The following is a 16,130-nucleotide window of genomic DNA, read 5'->3' on the forward strand; positions in this document are numbered from 1 at the left end:
TGAATGAAGTGCGGACTCACCTTGCACACATGATTTTTTTCTCTTGTAGTTACTATGATCTTGCAGTAGTGTTGCCAACTTGCCATGCCCGGTCTGACTCAAAATCACAAAGGAACTAAATATCCATGACGGTAGGCTTCAGAAGAGCATACGAACTCGATCTAGAGCAGCAACAGGTAGGAGGGCTCGTGACATGTCATAGGAAAAAACCAATATTGTTCAAGCTTTGGCACCAAATATCTAAATTGCCCAATGCCATTGAAACCACAATAATGAATAGCATTGTGGAAGAAGTGCATGGTGGCTTACTTGATGTCTCGGCAACCCACGTAAGAAAGGTGCGCCGCGAACCCGTGCATCTAGTGTTGGAGTGCGGGCGCGGCAGGCAAGCGTCCGTCGTCTTGTTACACTATCCACTATTAAGATGGGGATGTCTCATCTGGTCCACCAGAAGAAGGGCTATAACTCCCTGCTCGACCTCCAGAAGTGCAACAACCGCCTCCAGAAGTTGCCGTTACGGCTTCTGGGTTTTGCTGGGTAAAACAATAGTGGTACGAGCTCGAGTTTTTTTATACTCATGGGAGAAGGAGGGGCTACGTCGTGTTGCGAAACACGAACATGGATCCGGAGTTACCAAAGGAAATTTTCTAACCAACAGATCGATAGGTAGTTTTTAAATGATAGATAGGTGATCTCCAACCTTCTGCTTGGGCTCTAGCCCTCTCAGCTCATCTGTTTCACTCCTCTTTGCAGCTCCTGTAGAATAAGCACCTGACGATGATCTCAAGGACGACGCAGGGCATGTGGATGTAGCCTGATCGAGAAGGCCTCGCTATCCTCCCGGCCATCCGGTGCGACACCACCCGGAGGTGAAATAGCGCATCCGCCCCCGCCATGCCCAGGTTGGTAGGCAGTGCCAGTGCCAGCATGGTGGGCATGTGACCCCTGATGAGGACATACGCTCTCAGCACCGCGGCGTGCCCGGTGCATCGCTCCTCCATGGACGCCACCACGACGGCGAGGTTGCAGACGACCGTGGCGACGCCGAGAGCTCTGGTGTGGACACGCGGGAGGTGAAGCCAAGGTCGGCAGCGCCGAAGGCCAGGAAGAGCAGCCAGAAGGCGACGTTGGCGGAGAACATGACGTAGGAGCCCAAGAGGAGCGTGGCGACGAGCGCCAGGTACGCGTGCGATGTCGACGCTGGGCGGGAGCAACATACATGCCCGTCGCCGCTCGTGTGGGTATGCACGGAGCACACCGGTGACGCAGGCCTTGGCAAGAAGCAGGAAGGTGAATGCCAGGGGACGTGAACATGGTCTGGGACAACTTGCCGTTGAGCAGCGCGAAGGGGGACGGCGGGAACCACGCCAGCGTTGAACACCCCGTGGATCCACGATGAAACGCCACGTAGCAGCGCCCCCAACGACGGCGACGCCGCCGGAACCCCACCACGCGGAACATCCTCCGGACCCGCGATGACACACCGCGTGTATAGCAACATCACCAACGACAACGACGCCACCGCTGCCGCCACGACATGGGACATGAGTACCGCCGCCGAAAACGGATCACTTTTCTGTCTAGTATTTTGCTTCAGGCACGCCACACATATAAAGGAGAACTCACAACCAAACAGTGTACGTGCAGCCCGGCAACATATGGCAATTGCAGTAGAGTCCAAACGTCGTCTCCCCTCCCCTATTATTATTAGGTAAAGATAAAGATAAAGATTTAAGTGAAAAAATTACCCACCATCCCATTATGATAGATAACGTGGTCTCCCCTCCCCTATTGCCTTTCCCTTTTGAGATTGATGAGAAAAAGATCAGATCCTAGGTTTAAAAAAAGAAATGATATCGTCCTGCACCGTCGGACACGATCATCCTTTTTTTGCCACACATCAATTGTTCCATCTCCTTCCAATCTAGCTGCGGGAAAAAAGAGATGAGATACTCCGTCATCCCGTTGTGTGGCCATCGATTTTCTTTCGTGCCATCAACTATTTCTTCTCCTTCCAATATACAGGGCCGCCTCCAGGAATTCGGGGGTCCGGTGCGAAAAGAAAAATGGAGCCCTAATTTTTAAAAAATATACAATTACGCAAGCATAATCACCTAATTATGTAATTAAAATTTATATTATTTCATACAATGCTTAGAATATTCTGAAGTATCAATGCGAAATACTAAAACCAATAAACTGACCTCATTCTCTATTGAAAAGTGCCATCCGTCTTGTGTTCCTGGAAATGAAATCTACAATTACATCTTCATAATTAATCTTCTCCAAGACATCATTTTCCAGCGCTATTGTCGCCAAACCATTGAGTCTTTCTTGTGTCATAGTTGAACGCAAATATGATTTCAACAACTTGAGATTAGAGAAGCTCCTTTCCGCAGTTGCAACGGTTACAGGAATGGTTAACAAAATCCTGTACGCAATAATAGCATTAGGATAGAAGGGGCGCTTCATCAGAATCTCAAGAATATCAACGGGGCCCATAAATTTCTTAACTAAATCCTGGATGAAAATTAACTCGTAAAACAATTCAGCTCCATCAATGTCTTTGTGTTCTCCACTCTTAAGTGCATCCTCAAGATTAACACAAGCAGCCAACAAACTCTTATCATCCATAGATCGCAGCCTATCTGAAGTGAATAAGAAACCAAAAGTTTTTTCATACCCCTGATATTGCTCAAACCTCCTGGTATGTGAAACTATAGCTTGATCGACCACTTGCAGAAAATAATTAACCCTAAATGACTCCTCTGCAGATTGTGAAACAATAGATGCATCATCTGCACCCTCATCGAATTGTAAAGCACGGAAATACCTGGGATGATGCTTGACCGATCAAAAACCAATCAAACGGCCATGCCTGGGAAACTTCATACGACTTGTAAAGCACGGAAATACCATAGGAACTTCAACGTTTTTAATCCATGCTAGTAAAGCCTTTGTTTGGTATAATTGAGTCATCTTTTTTCATTCATGTGATGCTAGGGGAAAGTCCGGAATTGTTCCTGATAGTGGCGGATATTTATGTCTGGCCGGACGGAGCCAAATTTGGTGGTTCCAGTGACCCACATGACGGCTGTTGGTTGCACCTGGCCGGACGGAGCTGAACACGGGCGTTCATGTGGGGGACTTGGTGGCTGCCATAGTGGCTGATGATACGGCAGCATCAACCTGCAGATGAAAGCTGACGCGGACATGTGATCTACATCTGCCATGCAAAAAAAGCTGTGGAACTTGAGATACGGCGGAGGACCTGATAACTAATTACTACAGCAAAGCACAGAGAGAAGAGGATGGAGCAATTGACGCAAGCACAGAACAACAATTAGCGACTGAGAAGAGGATGGATTAATTAGTACAACCATGAGAAGAGAGCGTCTAGGTGCACAGTTGGAGAGGACTCTGGCCGAGAACTTTGCTAGGTGAGATCCGCAAGATTGATGTCAATTTTTTTAGTCTGCTTGGGCAGCTCAGCTGCTAAGCGCACGTACAGAAACCTAACTTCAATCCTCATGTCCCACACACAAGTACAGAAAATGCATGCATGCATGTATGCGAGCAAGCATGCATTAACAACAAGAAAAAGTCCATGGATTGCCTCTAGATCCTCGGGTCCAATTCTGATCGGGAGAGCTCAACCACCTCTTCCACCGGTGCGGAGGTGAATGGGCCATGGAGTAGGCACCAAAGGACCACTACCGGACTAACACCCTATGTCGACGGCCGTCGGCCGTCGGTGTAGGCCCATTGCCGTCGGTATAGGTCTATGTCGACGGTCACCGTCGGCGTAGATAACGTCGGCGTACTTGTATCAGACCGTCGGCATAGGCATATATGTCGACGGCCTCCGTACGTCCGTCAGCATAGAAACACCGTCGACGTAAATTTTCACCAGACGGCAACAGGCGGCGCCGTCAAACACGCTGGCCAACGATGGGCTGCTGCGTGGCACTGGTATGCCGACGGCGAGGCCGTCAGCATACCAGTGGCACGCGGCAGCCGCTGGGCGCTCCTGGCAGCAGGGTATGCCGACGGTCTGGCCGTCGGCATACCTTCACCATGTGGCAGGTCCTGGTTTCTCTTGGGTATGGCTATAGATCTGTTCTGTATTTTTATTTGCTCCGTTTTCTCTCTTTTCATTCAATTTGACAGCATTCAAAGACACAAAATATGACAATATGCATATATACACAGAAATATGACAGATCATCATCTGATACTCAAGATCATCATCAAGTTCATCATCTAAAGATATTGAAGATCATCATCATCATCTAAAGGTACGCAAGTTCATCTTCTATAGATCATCAACATCATCATCGTCGAAACTTCATGAACATAAGTATTGCAAGACATGGAACATCATCATCGTCATCTAAAGAAACTAAGAAGTAGGAACATAAAAAGTATGTCACGATGGCCACAGGCACGGGTTTCATCATCGACATCAGGCAAGACCACTGTCGGTGTCAAAACTGGGACAACTCGGGTAGAGGGTCCCAAATTGTGCATCTAAGGATCGAGGGTAACATGAGGTAGGGGACACGATGTTTACCCAGGTTCCGGTCCTCTTGATGGGGGTAAAACCCTACGTCCTGCTTGATTGACTTTGATGAGTATAGGGGTTACAAGAGTTGATCTACCACGAGATCGTAATGGCTAAACCCTAGATGTCTAGCCTGTATGATTATGATTGGCCCTATGGACTAAACCCTCCAGTTTATATACACACCGGAGGGGCTAGGGTGGTACAAAGTCGGTTTAGAGAGGAAGGAATCTACATATCCGAGCGCCTATCTTGCCTTCCACACCAAGGAGAGTTCCATCCGGACACGGGGGAAAGCCTTCCATCTTGTATCTTCAAGGCCCATGAGTCAGGCCTATGTCACCACTAGTAGAAAACAGGGCTTTGGTCCAGGCCGGGTCAGCCCATTAGTCCCGGCTCAGTCCAGAACCGGGGCCAATGTGGGCATTGGTCCCGGTTCGTGAGCCCAGGGGGCCGGCCGGGCCACGTGGGCCATTGGTCCCGGTTCATCTGGACCTTTTGGTCCCGGTTGGTGTGATGAACCGGGACCAATGGGCCTCGCTCCTGGCCACCACCATTGGTCCCGGTTGGTGGCTTGAACCGGGACCAAAGGCTCCCCTTTAGTCCTGGCTCATGTCACCAACCGGGACCAATGAGGTGCCTATATATACCCCTCGCTCGCGAGCAGAGCACCCAATGTTCTGTTTTTCTCTGGCCGAGGGGGAGAGGGCTTGGTGGTGCTCTAGCTCACCTCCTATGCGCACAAGGTGTTCGATGGAATGCCCGAGCCACACTACTTAAGCTTTCTCCTCTCCAAGCTCAACCTCCAAGCTCCATTTTCCATAATATTTGTCTAGGTTTAGCGGTCCCTCACGCCCCGTCCCCGTCTTCATCGCCGTCGATCACCCGCGCCGAGCTCATCGCCGGCACCACCGTGGTGAGCCTCTTGTTCTTGTCTTCTTTATGAAAGGAAAAATATACCCCTCGCTCACGAGCAGAGCACCCCAGTGCTCTGTTTTTCTCTGGCCGAGGGGGAAAGGGCTTGGTGGTGCTCTAGCTCACCTCCTATGCACACAAGGTGTTCGATGGAATGCCCGAGCCATACTACTTAAGCTTTCTCCTCTCCAAGCTCGACCTCCAAGCTCCATTTTCCATAATATTTGTCTAGGTTTAGCGGTCCGTCACGCCCCGTCCCCGTCTTCACCGCCGTCGATCACCCGCGCCGAGCTCATCACCGGCACCACGGTGGTGAGCCTCTTGTTCTTATCTTCTTTCTGAAAGGAAAAATATTCTTACTTGTATGTTTACATAGATACTTGTATTATTTTCTTACTTTTATTATTGCATCTTATATAGTGCGATGGTTTTGGTATCCGCCCCCGTCGGCCCTCGTCCTGTCTATGATTCGGATGTGGTATATATATTATCTTTATAACTATTGGTTCATTTATTGTTTATGAAAATTATGCCGACCAACGTGACATAGATTTTATTTATGTAGGATGTATGTGAATCGGAAATGCCAACCGACCCTATTGTCGAGAGGTTAAATTTAGTTGAAGAAGAAAACAATTTGTTGAAGGAAAAAATAAAAAAATTGAGGAGGAGAAGATGATATTGGAGTTGCATGTTGCGGATGTCGTCGATGATCACAAGATCAAGATGGATGCAATGCGCTTAAAGATGAGAAAGATTAGAAAATATGCCATTCATACCAAGGCTTGGTATCATTATGTCGTTGGATCAATTATTACCTTGGTTGCGATTATGATCGCATTTGTTTTCGCATTGAAATGTTTTACATAGTTTCAATGTATGGTTTAATTAATTAGATGCTCTGGAGAGCTATATGTTGTTAGATGAGAACTACGTATGCACTTTGGTTTTAATGTGATGATGAACTTCTATTAATTTGGACACTTAATTTTATATAATGCACGCAGATGAACCGGCAATGGATGTACGGTGACAGACACACCTGCGAGTACATTAAGGGCGTGCATGAGTTTCTCGATGCGGCTGAGGCAAACAAGCAGAATGGTTTTATGTGTTGTCCATGCACTGAATGTGGGAATACGAGGTCTTACTCTAACCGGAAAATCCTTCACTCCCACCTGCTTTACAAGGGTTTCATGCCACACTATAATGTTTGGATGAGGCACGGAGAAATAGGGGTTATGATGGAAGACGGCGAAGAAGAAGAGTACGATGACAACTATGTGCCCCCTGAATACGGTGATGCTCCAACGGGGGGAGCTGGTGAAGATCAAGAGGAACCAGACGATGTGCCCAATGATGTTGCAACGGGTGAAGCTGCTGAAGATCAAGAGGAACCAGATGATGTGCCCGATGATGATGATCTTCGCCAGGTCATTGTCGATGCAAGCACGCAATGCGAAAGTCAAAAGGAGAAGCTGAAGTTCGATCGCATGTTAGAGGATCACAAAAAAGGGTTATACCCCAATTGCGAAGATGGCAACACAAAGCTCGGTACCGTACTGGAATTGCTGCAGTGGAAGGCAGAGAATGCTGTGGCTGACAAAGGATTTGAGAAGCTACTGAAAATATTGAAGAAGAAGCTTCCAAAGGATAACGAATTGCCCGACAGTACATACGCAACAAAGAAGGTCGTATGCCCTCTAGGATTGGAGGTGGAGAAGAGACATGCATGCCCTAATGACTGCATCCTCTACCGCGGTGCATACAAGGATCTGAACGCATGCCCGGTATGCAGTGCATTGCGGTATAAGATCAGACGAGATGACCCTAGTGATGTTGACTGCGAGCCCCCCAGGAAGAGGGTTCCTGCGAAGGTGATGTGGTATGCTCCTATAATACCATGGTTGAAATGTCTGTTCAGAAACGAAGAGCATGCCAAGTTGATGCGATGGCACAGTGAGAACCGAAAGAAAGATGGGAAGTTGAGAGCACCCGTTGATGGGTCGCAGTGGAGAAAAATCGAGAGAAAGTACTGGGATGAGTTTGCAAAGGACCCAAGGAATGTATGGTTTGCTTTAAGAGCGGATGGCACTAATCCTTTCGGGGAGCAGAGCAGCAATCACAGCACCTGGCCCATGACTCTATCTATGTATAACCTTCCTCCTTGGATGTGCATGAAGCGGAAGTTCATTATGATGCCAGTTCTCATCAAAGGCCCTAAGCAACCCGACAATGAAATTGATGTGTACCTAAGGCCATTAGTTGAAGAACTTTTACAGCTGTGGAATGAAAACGGTGTACGTACGTGGGATGAGCACAGACAGGAGGAATTTAACCTTAAGGCGTTGCTGTTCGTGACCATCAACGATTGGCCCGCTCTCAGTAACCTTTCAGGACAGACCAACAAAGGATACCACGCATGCATGCACTATTTAGATGACACTGAAAGTATATACCTGGACAAATGCAGGAAGAATGTGTACCTGGGCCATCGTCGATTTCTTCCGACCAACCATCAATGTCGAAAGAAAGGCAAGCATTTCAAAGGCGAGGCAGATCACCGGAAGAAGCCCGCCATGCGTACCGGTGATCACGTACTTGTTATGGTCAATGATTTACACTACGTAATCTTTGGAAAGGGTCCCGGTGGACTAGCTGTTCCGAATGACGCTGAGGGACACGCACCCATGTGGAAGAAGAAATCTATATTTTGGGACCTACCCTACTGGAAAGACCTAGAGGTCCGCTCCTCAATTGACGTGATGCACGTGACGAAGAACCTTTGTGTGAACCTGCTAGGCTTCTTGGGTGTGTATGGGAAGACAAAAGATACACCTGAGGCACGGGAGGACCTGCAACTTTTGCACGAAAAAGACGGCAAGCCTCCGAAGTAGTATAAAGGTCCTGCCAACTACGCTCTTATGAAAGAAGAGAAAGAAATCTTCTTTGAATGCCTGCTCAGTATGAAGGTCACGACTGGCTTCTCGTCGAATATAAAGGGAATAATAAATATGCCAGAGAAAAAGTTTGAGAACCTAAAGTCTCATGACTGCCACGTGATTATGACGCAACTGCTTCCGGTTGCATTGAGGGGGCTTCTACCGGAAAACGTCCGATTAGCCATTGTGAAGCTATGTGCATTCCTCAATGCAATCTCTCAGAAGGTGATCGATCCAGAAATCGTACCAAGGCTAAGGATTGATGTGGCGCAATGTCTTGTCAGTCTCGAGCTGGTGTTCCCACCATCCTTCTTCAATATCATGACGCACGTCCTAGTTCATCTAGTCGACGAGATTGTCATCCTGGGGCCCATATTTCTACACAATATGTTCCCCTTTGAGAGGTTCATGGAATCCTAAAGAAATATGTCCGTAACCGCGCTAGGCCAGAAGAAATATGTCCGTAACCGCGCTAGGCCAGAAGGAAGATAGGTCTCCATGGGCCATCAAACAGAGGATGTTATCGGGTTTTGTGTTGACTTCATTCCTGGCCTTAAGAAGATAGGTCTCCCTAAATCGCGGTATGAGGGGAGACTGACTGGAAAAGGCACTCTTGGAAGAGACTCAATAATATGCAGGGACGGATATTCTTGGTCTCAAGCACACTACATAGTTCTACAGAACTCTACCTTGGTGACCCCGTATGTCGATGAACACAAGAACAATCTGCGCTCCAAACACCCGGAGCAGTGCGACGACTGGATTACATGTGAACACATCAGGACTTTCAGCAGTTGGTTGGAAATACGTCTTAGAGGTGACAACACTGTTTGTGATGAGTTGTACTTGTTGTCCAGGGGACCATCTTTGACTGTATTGACTTACAAAGGATATGAGATAAATGGGAATACATTTTACACGATCTCCCAAGATCAGAAGAGCACCAACAGAAAACAGCGGTGTCCGGTTTGATGCAGCAACCGAGAGCGGAAAGGACACATATTATGGTTACATATTGGACATATGGGAACTTGACTACGGACCTGATTTTAAGGTCCCTTTGTTTAAGTGCAAATGGGTCAATCTGTTAGGCGGCGGGGTATAGGTAGACCCACAGTACGGAATGACAACAATGGATCTGAAAAATCTTGGGTACACTGACGAACCGTTCGTCCTTGCCAATGATGTGGCACATGTTATCTATGTGAAGGACATGTCTACCAAACCGAGAAAAATAAAATATACGGAAGCGAATACATCATACGATGAGCCAAAGCGCCGCATAGTTCTTTCAGGAAAAAGGGACATCCTGGGAGTGGACGGCAAGACAGACATGTCTGAAGATTATGAAATGTTTCATGAAATTCCTCCCTTCAATGTCAAGGCTGACCAAAGCATCCTGATAAACAATGAAGATTATCCATGGTTACGGCGCAATAAGCAAATGACACAAGCGAAGAAAAAGTGAAGACTTTCTCCCGCAACTATTATGATGATACCATGCCAACTTTGTAACACACGAACATGCTACCATTGTCCGTTTTGTACATGCACATGCTATGTGGGTGAAATTATGATACCATGCCAACTTTCAACTTTTTCAGAGTTCATTTGGAATGCTTTCATGTATTATGGTTCGGCCCTCGTAATACCATGACCATTAGTCCCTGGCCCATGCCAACTTTCAACATTCAACTTTCTAAAACTAATGGCACTAACAGAAAGTTTATAATTTTGCTCCTTGCCGCTGGCCCATGACCATTAGTCCCGGTTTGTGCCACAAAACGGGACTAAAGGGTTGGTCCTCGTTGCGGGCAGAGTTTAGTCCCACCTCGCCAATCGAAGGGTGCTCACACCAGTTTATAAGCCCTTCCCTCTCTGCCTTGTTGAGCTCCTCTCAAGGTGAAAATAGATGCCCTAATAGAGAAAAGTTTAACCTAAATTCATAGTGAATTTCTCTGAAATTCATAGAAATTTACTAGGAATTTAGGCTGAATTTTCTCTATAAGCGCATCTATTCTCATTTTTTGTAAGTTAATCACAAACTTTTGATTAAAACAATTTTCAAAGAATTCAAATTTTAACTATTCAAATTTGAAAACTAATGGCACTAACAGAAAGTTTATAATTTTTCTAAACCTAATGGCACTAACAGAAAGTTTATAATTTTGCTAACCTAAAAGCAAACAGAATTAAAAATTAAAGCAAAAAACAAAAGAAAATAAATAATGAAAAAAACAAATCAAATAAAAAGGAAAAAAACTATTTTTATAGTAAAGTTAATCACAAAATAAAATAAATAAAGCAACAAAGAAAACCAAAAAAAACTAAAAAAGTGTTTTCAAATTTGAAAACTAATGGCACTAAGAGAAAGTTTATAATTTTTCTAAAACTAAAAGCAAAAGGAATTAGAAAATAAAGCAAAAAAAAAAGAAAATAAATAATGCAGAAAACAAAACAAAAAAACTGGAAAAAAAATAAATATAGCAACAATAAGTATTTTGTTGTAAGTAGAAACAAAAAAAAACAAAAAAAGTGCCACCTACTGGGCACCCACGGCCTGAATACGACTAGAAAGCCTACCATGGGCCAGGATTTAGGCCCGCGGGAGGCCCAGTAGGCCCACAGGCACACATTGCACGGTTTGGCCCGAAAGCCTGCTTTAGAGAGGAGCTCGAGAGGGAAGGCGCACTGCACCTTATAAACAGGTGCGGCTCCCTCTCAACTAGCGAGGTGGGACTAAACATTTGGGCGCGGGGCAGCACAAGGCCTTTGGTCCCGGTTGGTGGCACCAACCGGGACTAAAGGGGGCATTGGTCACGGTTGGTGCCACGAACCATGACATATGCCCCTCTTTAGTCCCGGTTGGTGCCACCAACCGGGACCAAAGGCCACCGCTTCCCGCCCTTTGGGCTGCTGAAAATTGGCCTTTGGTCCCGGTTGGTGGCACCAACCGGGACTAAAGAGGGGCATTAGTCCCGGTTTGGGCCACGAACCGGGACTAAAGGCTTTGCTATATAAGCAGCACTTAGCAGTTTCTCCAAAATCCATCCCCTTCTTCTCCGCCCGACGCCTGCTGCTCTGCCTCGTCGACGTCGCTGCCGAGCCATCAGGCTGCTCCTCCTCGTCGCCGTCGCCGCCTCCGACACCATCAGGCTGGTCCACCTCACCGTCGTCGCGGCCTCCGACGCCATCAGGCTGCTCAACTTTGCCGTCGCCGCCGCCCTCGAACGCCACCTCACCGTCGTCCCCGCGCCCCGACGCCACCCGCCGTGCTCCGCCACCCCTCTATGAGCACCTGCCTCGCGCCCCTGCCTTGCCTCGCTCCCGCGCCCCTGCCCCGCCCTGCCCTGCCGGCGCCACCGCTGCCAACATGCCCCTCCGCCCCGCCGGCGCCACCACTTTTTTTATTAGTTTAAATTTTTTTCAAATATATATAATGTATGTGTATGTATGTGGCTATATGTTTTTGTTCGTATGTTGCAATATGTTTTTTTATTTTTATTATTTTATTTTTTTGTTCGTATGTGATGTATATGAGTATGTGGCTATAATGTATATGTGTATGTGATTTATGTGGCTAGAATTTGCTAAATATATATGTTAAAAATGTTTTTTTGTTCATAGAAAGTTTTTTGTTCATATATAGAAAGTTACAATTTTAGAAAAGTTTTATATATGCAAAAGTTACAATTTTAGAAAAAGAAGGATAGGAAAGAAGAAAATAAAAAGAGGAAAGAAAGAAGAAGAGGAGAGGAAAAGAAGAGGAGAAATAAATAAGAAGAAGAAAAAAAGAAGGAAAAGAAGAGGAGAAGAAGAAAGGAATAGTGGAGAGGAAGAGAAAACAGAATATTCCTTTCTTCTTCTCCTCTCTTTTTTCTTCTTTTTTTCTTCGATCTTCTCCTCTAGCTATTCCTTTCTTCTTATCCTCTTTTTTCTTCTTCTTCTTGTTCTTCTTAATTTTTTTCGGGAAGGAGGGTGTCGAGGATCGCCGAGGGGTCGAGGGTCAGGAACTAGGGTAGAGGGTCGAGGGTCGTTAAGGGGTCAAGGGTCGAGGGTTTCATGGTCGAGGGTTCGAGGGTTCTATATGGTCTAGGGATCGAGGGTCGAGGGTTCCAGGGTCATTTAGGGGTCGAGGGTTCCAGGGTCGTCGAGGGTTCGAGGGGTCTAGGGTCGCCGAGGGGTCGAGGGTCGTCGAACATGAGAGGAAGAAGAGGATAAAAAAGAAGAGGAATAAGAAAAAAAAGAGGAGAAGAAAGAATAGAGGAGAAGATCTCCTCTATTCTGTCTTCTCCTCTTTTTTTCTTCTTCTTCCTCTTTTTCTATCGGGAACGAGGGTCGTCGAGGGTCGCCGAGCGGTAGAGGAGAGACCCTAAATAGAAAGTATCGTTGGTGTGAGATACATGTACCGTCGGTGTCGGACACTACATCCACGTCCCACAAGTGGCGCGGGCTTCGACGCCCACGTCACTTGTGGGACGTGGATGTAGTGTCCGACACCGACGGCCACATGTATCTCACACCCACGATACTTGCTATTTAGGGTTTCCTCTACCGTTCGGCGACACTGACCCTCGACCACCCTCGTTTATGATAAAATAAAGAGGAAGAAGAAGAAAAAAAGAGAAGAAGAGAAAAAAAGAGGATCGCCGAGCGGTAGAGGAGAAACCCTAAATAGAAAGTATCGTCGGTGTGAGATACATGTACCGTCGGTGTCCGACACTACATCCACGTCCCACAAGTGGCGCGGGCTTCGACGCCCTCGTCACTTATGGGACGTGGATGTAGTGTCCGACACCGACGGCCACATGTATCTCACACCCACGATACTTGCTATTTAGGGTTTCCTCTACCGTTCAGCGACCCTGACCCTCGACGACCCTCGTTTCCGATAAAATAAAGAGGAAGAAGAAGAAAAAAGAAGATATTTTTTCTCTTCTTCTCTTCTTTTATCTTCTTCTTCCTCTTCTTCTCTTTTTTCTTCTTCTTCTTCCTCTTTATTTTATCGGAAACGAGGGTCGTTGAGGGTCAGGGTCGCCGAGCGGTAGAGGAAACCCTAAATAGAAAGTATCGTCGGTGTGAGATACATTTGGCCGTCGGTGTCGGACACTACATCCACGTCCCACAAGTGGCGCGGGCTTCGATGCCCACGTCACTTGTGGGACGTGGATGTAGTGTCCGACACCGACGGCCAGATGTATCTCACACCCACGATACTTGCTATTTAGGGTTTCCTCTACCGCTCGGTGACCCTCGACGACCCTCGTTCCCGATAAAAAAAAGAGGAAGAAGAAGAAAAAAAGAGGAGAAGAAAGAATAGAGAAGTTCCTCCTCTATTCTTTGTTCTCCTCTTTTTTTCTTCTTCTTCCTCTTCTTTTTTTATCCTTGAAGCGTTGTCGAGGCCACCCCAAACCCTAGAGAAGCAGCGTCGAGGCCACCCCAAACCCTAGAGAAGCAGCGTCGAGGCCACTAATTAATATTAGTTCTATGTTTTTACCACTAATATATCCCTCTGTCATGTTTGAACAATAATTGCCATGTTGTCAGTATTTGTAGAAACTATGGACACCGCCCGAGACGAAGTACAAGAAGAGTTTTTGGGGGACGTAATCGCACGAGGAAGTGATGCCATCTGCTCGTTGTTTCTCAATGACACCGATGGTCTGGAAGCAGCTGGCTGTGATTATGATGGCTCCGGTGACCTAATGGCGGTGCAAGAAGGAGACCGTGAGGACGGCTCCGATGACCCAATGCCGGTGCAAGAAGGAGCCCGTGATGATGTCTCCGGTGACCGAACCGAGTCCGGCCAGGTATATATATTAGTTAAGCTTCTGCTGACTAGCTAATTGATGCATTCATTGTTTTGGTATGTACACATATTAATTAAGTCTTTGTTCTTTTTTTAGCCGTCCGGATCGAGCACAACTTCGGTAAAGAGACGAGGCCCGAAGAAAAAGTTGAGCTCGGAAGAAAAAGTTGAGCTCGGATCGAGCACAACTTCGGTAAAGAGACGGCCAACCGATTGAACCCCTCCGGACAAAGAGCGCATTTTTTTCTCAGTGCGGGGTTTTGGTTAGGGACAAGATCCCGATCAGCATCCAGCAATGGTTTAAGCCGGCTACAGAAGACCCTGAGGTGTCTTATGTCAATGATATGCAGAAAAATGATCTTTGGACTGAGCTGAAGTCAAATTTCACCCTACCGCCAGAGGATAATCCAGAGAAGCCAGTTAAAGAGCAATTAATCAAGTCTTTTGCTCTTAAGAGGATGGCAGAACTATTCAGGAGATGGAAGAAAGAGATGAATAAGTTTGTCAAAAATAATGAGACACCAGAATTCAAGGGAAGATATGAGAAGATCAGAGATCACTGGCCCGCATTTGTCACAAGACATCGGAAAAGAGTAAGAAGATGTTGGCGACAAACAAGCAAAATGTTGCGAAGAAGAAGCATCACCATCGCACGGGGTCAGGTGGCTACCTCGTAGACTGGCCTAAATGGGCCAAGACTGAGAATGATCTGGTTGATAAAGGGATCGAACCAGAGAAAATTAACTGGCCAGACCATTGCCGAACTTGGTTCTTCGGGGCTGGCGGGACCTTGGACCCTGTAACAGGGAAGTGCATTTGGATGAACGATCAAATGGACATACCAGTCAGGAAGCTTCAGCAGTATATTGAAGCAGCGCAGCAAGGGACGTTCTTTCCAGACAGAGAGAACGACGAGCTCACAATGGCCCTCGGGAATCCTGAGCACCCTGGACGGACACGAGGCACGCCAGGCTCCATTCCGTGGAAGGTTGGGTTTCCGGACGCAGGCGGTTACAAATCCCATGAGAGGAGGAAAAAAGTGCAGCAGACTCAAATGCAGGCGCTGCAAGCAAGGGTGCAAGCGATAGAGGAACAAGAAGCAAATCGCAGCAAACGTACTACCGAAGCTTCCCCCGAAGCTACCCCGCCATCTCAGGAGAGAAGCAGCGTGGCTTCCACCGAGCTGCTTCAGCCGGAGCATGCCTTGACGTCTCCTGCCAGCTATCCCGTGGATGCTATCACGGAGTCTCAAAATTGCCACCTTATGATGCAATGGATGAATTTGAAGGTCAAGGCGGCTGTTGGCTTTGTTTATCCTACTGAACCCAACATAACTTTTCACTACCGGCCGATTCCAGAAGGATATGCTAGGGTGATGGTGGATGAAATAATGGAGGGATTTGAGGACCTCCAGCTTGACCACCCTACCGGTGAAGGGGAGACTAGGCTGGGGTCTGCTCTAAAGATTCCATGCCTATGGCGGAAGGAGCTCATCAACCTTCCGAACTGGACGCCTCCGCCTCCTCCTCCGGCGAGTGACGATCAGGGCACTCCGCCTCCTCCACCGCCTCCTCCTCCGGCGAGTCAGGGCACTCTGCCTCCTCCACCGCCTCCTCCTCCGGCGAGTGACGATCAGGGCACTCGACCGGCTCCTTCTCCAGCGCATGGCAGCACTCCGCCTCCTTCTCCGCCTGCGCCGACGCGCCCGAGCAGCCAGCCTCGTCCTTCTCCGCCTCGTCAGCAAGGGCGGAAGAGACATGCTGCCGCTCCGGCTGCTCCGGCGCGTTGTAGTCCTTCTCCACCGCCTCGTAAGAAAGTAAAGAAGACAACCGCTCCGTCTACTCGGCCGGCGTCTAGCAGTACAGCCAGAGGCGGGAGGACATACAGATTCGGTCCTTCT

General features: G+C 47.5%; 1 pseudogene; it reads right to left on the reverse strand.

The window, feature by feature from the left end:
- Positions 1-673: 673 nt before the first annotated feature.
- LOC123153784 (uncharacterized) lies at positions 674-1,461 on the reverse strand (annotated as a pseudogene).
- Between the last annotated feature and the right edge of the window lie 14,669 nt (positions 1,462-16,130).

This window comes from Triticum aestivum, chromosome 7A (assembly GCF_018294505.1).
Source record: "Triticum aestivum cultivar Chinese Spring chromosome 7A, IWGSC CS RefSeq v2.1, whole genome shotgun sequence".
Lineage (NCBI taxonomy): Eukaryota > Viridiplantae > Streptophyta > Magnoliopsida > Poales > Poaceae > Triticum > Triticum aestivum.